Below are 12,211 nucleotides of genomic sequence, written 5' to 3' on the forward strand. Positions count from 1 at the left end.
CCTGTACGGCGTACTTGAATTTATTCAAATCGAGGAGTAAGTCCGCACTTAAAAGACCGTTAGTTTTTAAATTTTGAGCACAGTGGGAACATAACTTTCTCTACATTTGCTGCATACATACATACATATATACATATATGCATACCTACATACATATATGAAAACCTGCCGGGCTTACTTGAATTCATGAGAATCGAGGAGAAGAGCAGCAATTACAAGATACAACCTTTATATGTATAACTTTTTCAAAAACCTCCCAGCTGTATCATCAGCGGACTTTGCTAGCTACTCTAGATTTGCAAGCTCTTATCTCTAGTCGGACGCTATAACAATTTGGGAATCATCAGCATCGAAATGACGACAAGCAAGATTATGGTCTGAAGCTCCATTTGTAATGGAATGCCGAAAATTTAGTTGTAACAAGAAGACGGACATAAATATGATATCGTTCTTTGCTAAATGTGTGCAAGGATATTTAATTATTGTTTATTTTTATTTTTACTAATCGGAGCTTGTGGTCAGGACGCAACCCAACCCAGAGCTGGCGCCCAAGTGCTCTTATCACACGGTTGAATTTTTAAGTCAGCCTCCAATTGCGTGGACAAAGAGAGGTGAATGCGAAAAACCAGGAGGCGGATGGTTTCAAGTGTGCGAGTGTGACCCTTGAAAATGCCAATCAAGTGGCTCGGTCTACATGCGTAATTTGCACGCCAAGTGGGTCGACCTCGTCCTGCTGCCCGCTGTCCGCTGCCCGCACACGGATCTTTGCCCCTGCCCCTGCTCCTGCTCCTGGAGCTGGGCCAACAGCCGACCCGGCCGCAGTGTGGTAATTAAATTTTGCAGCCGGGCAACAGCCCGGCAAAGTGTGAAAATCATAAAAAGCAACGTGTATACGCCGCGAGGTCCCAAAAATGTTAAACAATTCACACGACGGGGCTAATTAAGCGCTCGGCTTGCACTTGAGACCCGCAAGAGGGTGCTTCAACTGTGTATGTGTGTGTGTGTGTGTGCCAAGTGTGTGATTTTCATATTTTGATAAATTTTATGATGTGCAGCGGGCCGACAAAGCGAGCGACCAAGTCAAAAGCATTTGAGACAGCATCGCATTAAGCCAACCGGAAATTAACTTAATAATGAGTAGGTTTGGCATGTGTGTGACTGTGTGTGTGTGTGTGTGTGTGTGTGTGTGTGTGTGAGAGTGTGTAAAAGTGTGTCTGAGCAAATTATAATCAAATACAAGTCCAAATTTATGCAAATAAAGAGTTGTGCGAGTAATTCGAGTTGGAGCAGCAACTGAATGGAGCTGATAATTGGCTATAATAACTTGTCCATCGTGGTTACGAATTAAAATCTTGTATTTAATTAAATAAAAATCTGTTACAAATTAACCTTCCTTTTCGTTATATTGATCTTTCGCAAAGACCAAAATTTTGTAAAAGCCAAGCCGGCAAAACTGCCTATTTGAATCTATGGAGGAGATCGACAATCTGTCCTATAAATTTGACCATATTTTTTTAAGATTTTCAAAGAGCTTTTCCTCACAAATTGAAATGAAGGCAAGTTCTTAGACCCTTATACCCTATTGCCCCTAAATTATTGAAGCACTTGGAAGGAAAGGAGCACAACTTTTGTTTTAGTTTTACTTATAACTCTGCTCTCTTGCCCTGATCTAGACAGGTGCCATCAACTTTCTTGGATTTTCTAAGCTCAGCTGTTTATAGAAATTTTGTCTTTTAATTCAAATACATATGTATTTTGTATGCCCATTGTTTTCAGCAAGGCCAACTCTAGCTTTGCCTCTGTGACAGTCTCATCGAATTGATAAGACATCTATGATCGATAAATTGGAACTAGTTACGGAACTAGATCAGCTCTCGGCTTCCCAAGCGACTCGCTCGAGAATCATTTCAGCAAGATATGTAAAGAAAATCGTGAACAAGAAGAAGAAGCTCTTACTCGCTTGTGGGTACTCGGAATAATATAATATATATAAATAGGTAGCATTATGATGAGAGCACGTCGCAGAGATCAAGTCTAATTCTGAAACTTGGCGAGCTTGAGAGTAAAGGGCTGTGATCTACTCTTGGGAGTTCACAAACGCCAACTCGTATAACTTTCCATTATTATTAGCATAAGTATTGTTAGAAGTCTGGGCTATAATTAGAATTTGTTAAAGCAACAGCCTCGTCTTTACTTGGTGATAAGTTAAACAATCCCATATTATAAAAACTTTCATGAGGTTACTAAATTAGGGTCTAATTTTAAGAAAATTATTATTGCATATATTTTAGTGAGAAACTTTCAACCAAACTTGGCTCGGCTAAGACAATATACTCTAGCCTGGAATACGCAGCTAGTTCCTCTTTGTTCAGTGTACTTCTTTCTCACATTAATACACTCCAACATAATGCAATAAAGCTATTAATTATTGCATTTATTCAAAAAATGGTCTCATATGTATAATACTAACTATATACATATAAATAAGTATATAGAGCTATGGACTACAGCATTTACTACTGTCTCCAGGCACTTGTATATGTGGTTGCATGGGCATCATCTAATCATTCGGTCATTTAACACCCACTCATACACACACACACACACACTCTCACTCACACACATATTAACCCTATCGCGACCAAGGATTGACCGGAACATGTACACATATGTATGCATATATATTCATGTACACATGTATATTTAAAATTAATGACATCATAAATTAGCCTTAATTATTATAATGAGCCCACAGGCATTAATGAGACAGCCCCGCCCCCAGCCCCCACGCGCCAACCGCTCGGCCCATTGCCAGTCGCTGGCTTCTGCTTACAGCTTAGACAATTAAAGTTAAAATGTATTAATTTATGGCCATGTGTAAGGGCCAATTAGTTCGAGGCCGACGTCGCGTTTTCTAGTGGGCGCGAAAATCGCGCAATTAAATGCACCTGATGACAGGCGCAGGGCACAAGGCACAAGGCACAAGGCAACAGCAGCAGAAGGGCGCAACAGGACTCTAACACACATACACACATAAATGCAGACACACATTAATCATACACACACACACACACACACACACACGCAGCAGGACAGCAGCTTTATAGATTTGTTTATGGCATTTGGCTGTCTATTAAGGGTTGAATTGTAGCCCCTGTCTCAAAGGATCTAAGCATAGATGAATGTCTCCGAATGCGTAGCAAATGGCAAAAAAAAACAATAAAATAAAATTATAATAATAATGATCGGGAGGCGGGGGCTGCCCGCTTTATGATAAATGTTTTAATGTGCAACATTATTTAAATGGGAACTAAAAGAAAGAGTTGATGAAAAAGAGTTGAGTCCCAGTTAAATATTTTATTCAACAACAATTCATATTTAGTGGAATAAGACAAAAGGTCTTCCCAAACTTACCCTTTCTTCAAATATCTCAGGTTAATGCATATGATATTGCATTTATATGATATATTAATTGAAGAGAAAACTCTTCTCAGCTTTAGCTTAACAGAAACTGAGAGAAGTTTAAAATATTAAAAATTATATTTAAATTTGTAATTAAAAATGATTTGTCATTTTTTATAATTCGATTTTTAAATGGGAAACACCACTAAATCTATCTCTATATATAAAACTGTTTGTCCTGACTGACTGACTGAATGACTGACTGAATAAATGACTGATTGACTGACTGAATGACTGAATGACTGACGGACTGGCTCACTGTCTGACTAATTGATGATCAACGCACAGCCGAAACCGTAAGAGCTAGGAAGCTCTTTTTAATTTTGGCATCTAAATCTGGCAACATCATTCTAGGTGAAAATTTATGTGAAAATGGTACCCTCAAATATCCAATAAAGAAATAGGTCAAAATGTCCCACCCTCATAGCTCGGTCAAAACTCAACCGTTTTTTTATAAGGTTTGGCTTTTTGTTCATTGCTTGGCATCTCGATCAATTTGGCATCTAAATATGGCAACCTTATTCTAAGTCAAATTTCATGTGAAAATGCTACTCTCGGTCAAAATTTTCCAGCCATAACTCGATATTTAAATAAAACTAGTTGATAGCTTGTAGCTCGTACAGTGAAAACTCTCTTGGGGGAAATATTTGCCTGCTCAAGAGAAGTATCCGCCATATAGAGGAATGGATATGGCCTGATTCAAAATGGCTTAGGAGGCAATATTCGCCCAGAGGGGTGTCCGTTGGTAGAGTTTTCTCCTAATTTCTCTCTTTGAAGGGGAACAAAAAAAGTTGGTTTTCAATGCATTGCAAGGCTTATAGAAACCTGCTTTCAAATCGTATTCCCTTTAAAAAGAGCACGCCTACAAATATGCTAGAAAAGTTTGCAACTATGATATTAACAAAAGTAAGAGAGAGAGAGAGAGAGAGAGAGAGAGAGAGAGAGAGAGAGAGAGGGAGAGAGAGAGTAGAGAGCTTGCATATTATTGTGGAAAAAAAATTAAAAATATATCTTTGAGAAAAGTCTTCAAATTTTCTCTTGTAGTCTCTCTCTGTCCCTTTCTCTAACTCTCCCTCTCTCTCGCTCTCCCGTGCTCTCTCCCTCTTGCTGGACAACAGTTGTTTATCAGGCTATTAAATTATTTACCCAAATGCGTCCACATAAATTCTCATGCAAATCAGTCTAATCGGCAATTTAATCGGCTGGCAAACATCGAAAAAGTTGACAGCAAATAAATTAAGGTCGGGGGTCAAGCTAAAAGTACGTAAATACGCTGCTCAAAAGGCAATAAATTAAATTTACATCAAATTCGGCAAACTCGAAATATAAGAAAAAGGAAGAAAAAAAAACAGAAACATAAAATAAATAAATACCAGCGAAAACGGCAAGCGACAAGAAATTGTTTTCATTTGGATTTGAGCGGGCTGCGGGCCAGGGCTGTACGGGCCAGGGGCGTTGGATATTAAGTAAACAAACAAACAAACAAACAAACAACAATGAAACCAAGCAAACAAACAGACAGCCAAACAAACACAAGGAACAGACGCAAAGGCAGCCAGCAGCGGCAACAGCGGCAACAGGAGTCGGACGCGGAGTCAGAGTCCGCCCGAGAGAACATCCGCGTGGTGCCGGGGCCAGCGTCACGTGAAAATTAAATTTTAATTTTTTGCTTTTTCCAATGCCTTTTTGTGTTTTCTTTTTTATTCATTTTCTTTGCGTAATTTTCTGTTTTTTTTTTTTCTTTCTTTTAAGTCCATGAAGCTGCTGGCCAAGATGCGGGCCCCCGCGAGCTGCTGCTGCAGATAGAAACGCGGGAAAGACGGGCGGATCGGGCGGGCGGGCGGGCGGGCGGTGGCTTAAGGCGAGTGGCGATTATGCACGGTAAATCATTTCGACATTTTCCCGTTCATAAGCACGTAATTTGACTTGATTTTTTAGCCAGCGACCGTCGACCATTCGGTTTATTGACTCTCTCGCCTCGAGTTGCGGCCAAGATGCTTGGCACCGTTGAGGCTAGTCGGTTAAGGGGGCGGCAGCAGGGGAGGTGGGGTCACGGCACGCCCACGACTCCGCACATAATTGCGGTTAATTAAAGCGTGATTTTTTCCGGCATTTTTTTGGATATGTACATTGAAGAGGGGAGTTTTTTGTTGTTGAGCAGCTTCTTGCGCTACAATCTGATTAGGGCCTATCGATTTCATAGAGGGAAAGAATAAACTTTCAATTTAGCTAGATTTTACAGATGAAAATGTATTATCTATAATTTAGATAGATGTTAACAAATCGCGCCAATTTAACATCAACTAGTTTGCTTTGAATTCCTTTTAGAATATCCTTTAGTTAAATTACCAGCTAATGATCAAAAGGCTTGAATCCTTGCCACCCAGCCATTTACTGCACATCTGGCAACACTGGCCATTTCGTTAGTGACTTTGCCCGAATACTCTTATAGATTATTTTTATAATTTTTTCAATTTATACAATATCTTGCTGCAACTATAGACCAGTTGTCAACTGATTGAAGAAGAGTTTGCTTATCAAGAGGATAAAATATCAATCTATATTAACCGGCTGTTAAACATTAACTACTAGGTACTTTGAAAGCACTTGCCCAAAAATGAATTATTAAAATTTTGAGTTTCTTAGAATTCAAACCTAATTATGGATTATTTGGGCCTGTCTCAGTTCCTTTGATAACTTGGGCATTGTAGGGTATTCAGCTGTATTAGCTGGCCTAAGGCACACCAAATTTTTTCCTTTTTAAATGATTGCACACCCTGCATTGCAACTGTTGTGCGTTTGGGTTTTGTCTGTGTTTGTGGGAGGGATGGGAGGGCCTTCTGCCCGTTTTGCTATTTTATATTTTTTTTTCCACATGCACAATTCAAAATTGATTATTAATGATGGGCGGCCACATTTGCCAGGCATTTGGCGGAGTTTGGCCCCCATTGAAAGATACTCGAATTATGAAAATGCGTTAAAAAAGGCGGAAAAAAGAGCGCAAAGAAATTAATTATGGAAATTACTTGGACTGTCTGCCAAAGCAGACCTGCAATACCCTCTCCGCGGCCAGCCTAAGCGGCTTGTGGTTTGATTTATTTAAATTTTTCTTTTTGGTATTTCTTCTTTTATTTCTTTCTCTTTTCTCTTTATTTTTTTTTTTTTTTTGTATTATTTTTGTTATGCTCTTGAGTGGCTGGCAGGACACTTGGCCATTATAATTCCGCTTGCCCGCCAGCCACTTGGCAAATAACAATTTATTTTCATTAATTTGTGCTTTAACCCCTTGACGTTGGGCTTCATTAAAAATGCGCTCTGCATGGGCCACATAAAAATTAGGCGGCGCGGCAAGTTGATTGCCATTAACATTTTAACCCCTTCGGCCGGCAGGAGGACTCTCGCGTTTCCTTGTAATTATTGCAATCTGTTCGATTTTAGGACACTCTCCAGCCCTGCTCCCCTGCTCCCCTGCTCCTCCCACAGTTGCCGCATAAGCCAAGCTGTAAGCGGCGCGACCACTTTGCAATTTAAAAATGCAAATTAATTGCCACATGGCCCGGGACGGAACCAGGACGTTGACTAAAAGTGTTATGGCATTGTGTCTTGGCCATTAAAGTAAATTGTAATTGGCATTTCTATGTTAGTACCAGGGCTGCAGCTCGAACCGGTTCGCCGTGAACAAAAGCTTGGCAAAAAAGGCTCTTTTTTGTCTTGTGAACAAGTTCGTGGCATGCAAAGCGGCTCTTACTAGAGTACTGAACCGAATCGCTCCTGTTATTAAAACGGTTCGCAATTACTCATTTGAACTAATTATTGTAGTGCTTTGAACCAATTTGTGCTCATTATTGAACCAGCTTACAGAGAGACAAGCTATAGAAAAAGCTCATTTCCTTGAATTGCATTTGAAAAAATTGCACGAAACTATTTCCAATCGGCTTTAAATTCACATTAAAGATTTTCGTGAAGTTTCACTTGAAATGTGTTTCACATTTTTCGGGAAATTCACGCCCCATGCGTGAAAAGTCGGCGATCAAATGTTGTATGAACGAAAGGTACATTTTCGACTTCAAGCCCATTTATAAGGAACTACATTATACAAGTATAAGCGTGGATGGTGACTGTTTGCTTGTCAACCGATTTACTTCAAACTGATTTTGAGATATGTATGTACATCAAATGGGAACGAGTCTATAAATTGATGCAAAAAACTTAAGGATTTCAACTCAGTTCAGAAAAAAAGACCAAATCAATTTCGTAACAACACAAATAAGAAATATTGAACCGTTTTTTTTAGCAAACCCGCTAGCGTGTTTTTGATAATTGTGTTGCAGCCCTGGACGAAAAAACGACGCTATGAAATTTAACAAATGTCGAGGGTGGGTGCGGTTGGCTGGTTAGCAAGTGGTGCTCCTGCTAATGGTGGCGGTGGCAGCATTAGGTCTTCTTCTGCTTCTTCTTCTTCGGCATATTCATTTTTTGCCAATATTAAAAGTCATAATTCAATTTTATTGCGAAATGTTTCAGGTGCCTTAATCATTTCTAATATCCTGGCCGGCTTCCCAGGACGCCTATTTGATGTTGCCAGCATTGTACCAAGAACCCGGCCAGAGTCTGCAGTCATGGACTCATGGAGTCTGAAGTCTGAAGTCATGGACTTCCGCGCACTCATAAATACTAATTTCACAGGCAATAAAGGCGAAACATTTGCCAGCAACTCCGCACGTACTTTTGCCATTTTGATCGCTGCCAGACATTTAACAGATAACCAAACTGTGAGATATATCCGCCGACTGGCAATTTTTAATGGATTACATTGCGATTGTGCCACCCGGCAGCTGTTCCCAGAGCAAAGCTAACTGCGGCCTAGGTTGATGTTACTTGCTGGAATAGTTGCAGGCCACGAAATTAACAGCGTATTTTCAATTTTAAGCTGACCATCGCCCCTCCTCCCCTGTCAACCCCTCCTTTACTGAGCGGCAAGCATACTTGACAAAACCTCCAGCATTTTACCCAAATCAGTTGCAGTCAGTTCAAAGGCGAGAGCCTCAAGTGCCAGCGTCACAAGCCGCAAAATAGCCGATGGTCAGCAAACTGAGCAGATAAACAGATAGCAAAATTGAAAAACAGAAAACAGTTCACTGAATCGTGTATACTCTATATTAATAGGAGGGCTAGGTATGCCACAGATAGGTGTGCGACCTAATTTGCATAAGTCGTAGCTTGGTTTCATTTTCCATCGTTCCTAACCACAAAACAATTCACTTCATTTTTGTGATTCACCCCCGAATATTTCGTAATTCAGAGACTTCCACTAGTTTCTACACGACTTAACATTCCTTAAAACAATTACATACCAGTTCCAATCATTTGCACGCCTTGTGGTTTACAATGTGAATAAACATATTTCTGTTTCCGTTCCATTTTGTTCTGTTCACATTTTGTTGACTTATATTGAATATATACTTATGTTGAATATATATTTGCAATAATCTCGTTCCAATTCCATTCGTTTCTGAACACCATATTAGCTTGAAATATGTGGCGCAAAACAACTTCATTTTCATCTGTGTCAACATTTGAAGATAAACTGGAATGAAAAAAATGCTATAGTTAATAAGAATATAGAATATATAGAATATATGAAGCATATAGAAAGTATAGAATATAAAACGTAGAATATAAAATATGGAAAAAAAAAGAGAAGAATAGAGAATAAAAGAATAAAGGAAAGAGAAAATAATAATAGAGAATACATTTGATGCATAGAACATTTTGGCGTCTAACCGGTTAAAGCATACTTAGTTAGTTAGCTAGTTAGTTGGCTAGTTAGTTAGTTAATTAACCCGTCTATTTGATAGGCCGAGTAGCCAAGCCTAGCATGAAGCTAATAAGCCCTGACTTCAGTCGTATCGAAGCGTATCAGTTAGGGTTAAGGCAAAGTCCTTTGGGGTGAGTGTGTGATGACCGCCTGCGTCTGACTGACTCTGTGTTTGTGTGCGTGTGCGTGTGCGTGTGTTTGTGTGTGGCTATGTGTGTGTAAGTGTGTTCGTGTGTGTGGTTATGCATAACGGTTCATTGCCAAGCTGGCAGCGTGGCAAGCAACTCCGTCTAATCACTGTCAAATGCAGGCGTCGCTTACGCATTCAAAGCGAGACAAAGGCCAACCTCGGAACGGGGCACAACAGGGCGGGGCTGGCTGGAGTCGGGGACAGGAACTCAAGACAACGTTCTGGACAATACAGTTAGGCCAGGGGCGGGGTGCGGGGTGCGAGGTACGGGGCTCTGGCATGCTTGTTAATTCGATTAATTACAACAATCAGCGGCATGTTTCATCTGCAGCAGTGCCAGTTGTGGGTTTGGCCCGATGGGCAAGGGGCAGGGGGCGTGGCCCGTTGGCCAGTTGGGAGAGGCTTAGCAAATTGCCCAATGCTAATGACGCCTCTGTCTGTGTCTGTGTGTGTGTGGGTGTGGGTGGGTGGGTGGCAAACAATCGAAGCATAATGACAATGATAGATTTGCCAATATCTGTCATGTTTATGAGCAAAACAAAAGGGCCAAAAGGCAACAACAAGAACAACAACAAAAACAAAAGAAAATGGCCATCTTTCGCAGACCGACGCTTAAATACCCTTGCAAAACGCTTTGGCAGATAAATGTTGTTCTCTTCAAAAACCAAACATCTTTGCAAGCAACATTACTTTTCCAATCAGTCGGACAACTTAGTTGTTGATTATGCTCATATGTAAGACACATGATAAGACATATGTACATACAACATACAACTCATAAAGTTTGGTTATGATACTCTACGACCTAACCTTGCTCCGGGAGCTAAGTATATGCTATAGTGGTCCGATCCGACTCGGCTGTGGATGCTGATCAGGAATATAAATACTTTATATGGTCGGATATGTTTCCTTCTTCTGCGTTATAAATTTCAAGACAAAATTATAATACCCTCGATAAGAGTATAGGAACACACAGAGACGCGCACACACTCACACAGGGAGACAGAACAAGCGTAATACAATATAGAACATAATTGGATATAACATTTATACGCAATCATCGACAGATTGCAAAACGATTAAGCAACCCTCGTGTGCAAGAAAAATGAACTGGAAGAAAACGAATAGGAAAAGGCAGCGGGAAAAGTAAATCTAATCAGGCAAAGACTGGCAAAGAGAGAGAGAGAGAGAGAGAGAGAGAGAGTGGGAGAGGGAGAGAGAGCGCCAAGTTAGCTGGGGAGAAGCGACAATGGACTTGGGCGCCCGAGCAGGGACAAGAGCCCGGACATTGTAGAGCCGGGCAATGCGGGCTGCTCTGCACTTATTTGTGTGTTATTTTTTTTGTTTCGACTGTAACTGAAACAGAAACAATCAACTTAATTTGCCGCCCGCTGAAAGCCCTGTGGCAGATAAATTAAGTCATTAGTTGGAGCTGCCACTTTGCGGGGCAACGTTGGCGGGGCGAAAGTTTTCCCTGCCTCCAACCCCCCTCCCCTTGGCAAAGTGGAAAATAAATTGGCGAACGTTTGTTTTGAGATTAACCGCGATTAGGAACTGTGAGACACGCATGGGAGCGGGAAGCGGGCGGCGGGCGGCGGGCGGCGGGAACAGTGGATGTGGAGTGAATCGTAGCAAATGTTGCCATTATTTGATAAGCTCAAACATAGACACAAACTGCCACGTTCCAGCCGCGTTCCTGCCCCGCTCCTGCCCCGTTCCATTCGTGTGTTTGTGTAAACAAATGGCAAATGCGAGAATAATCGTAGGAGATTAAAAAGTTTCATGCGCCCGCACAGCACAACGGAGCCAAGCTTGTTGCTGGGCGGGGGCTAAGTGGGGGATTGAGCGATTGGGGAGGGGAGGGGAGGGGAGGGGGTGAGGTGGCATGCCTGCATTCAGGTTAGGCGTAGATTGGCTGACGCGAGACAAATGAGTGGCGCACGTGAAGCGCCAACCACCCACCCCCTCTCACGGCCCCCTCCCTCGCCGCCATGTCGCCTGGCCAAGTCAAGTTTTTGGCCTGCTAATTTATGGCGCCTGCATACAAATTGGCTCAGACAAAGCCCTTGGCTAACTAGCCCAACTAACTGCTAACTAACAAGGAAGCCACGTGAAACCCTAAAGACATCTCAAGATAACTTAATTGCCTAACCAAGATGATCTAGACTTTATTGAGAATCTCTTTTTTCTTTTCTTTTGTCTACTTGAAAATCATCAAATTCTCGTTTAGCTTTTGAAGAATAGACTGAGATGGTACACAAGGTTTTTTAATATATTTATGATATATTTTTTAAAAAATAAAAACGAAAATAATTACTTAAAACAGCCGAGTCTAAAACATAATTAAACCAGCTTTTTCCCTTTTGGATAACTATTTTATATCCATCAAGAATTTAAAATGATTGATTTTAAGGAATATTGCTCATAGTTATTTTTGTGAGCAAATAAATTAAAATTCAAGAATTAAATATATTTATTTAATACTTAAATTAAAATGAAACTTTTAATAAATCTTTGACAATATGCTAAAAATCTTAGCTTGCCACATCAAAATTCTTTTGAAAACTGCAAGCCTAAAAAAAAGGTTGCTGGTTTGGTGCATAGTTCGAACCAGCTGGCTTTCTTTGAACCCAACTCTCCACATTCATGAGCCCAGCTTTTGGTGCCAACCTTACCTTATAATATTATCATATTTTCAAAGTTCTTTTGAAACAAAAGCTTTAAATTATTAATAATTTGTT

This window comes from Drosophila montana, unplaced genomic scaffold, assembly GCF_035044405.1.
Source record: "Drosophila montana isolate Dmon_TW-CO22-7 unplaced genomic scaffold, ASM3504440v1 contig_2481_1, whole genome shotgun sequence".
Taxonomy (NCBI): Eukaryota; Metazoa; Arthropoda; class Insecta; order Diptera; family Drosophilidae; genus Drosophila; species Drosophila montana.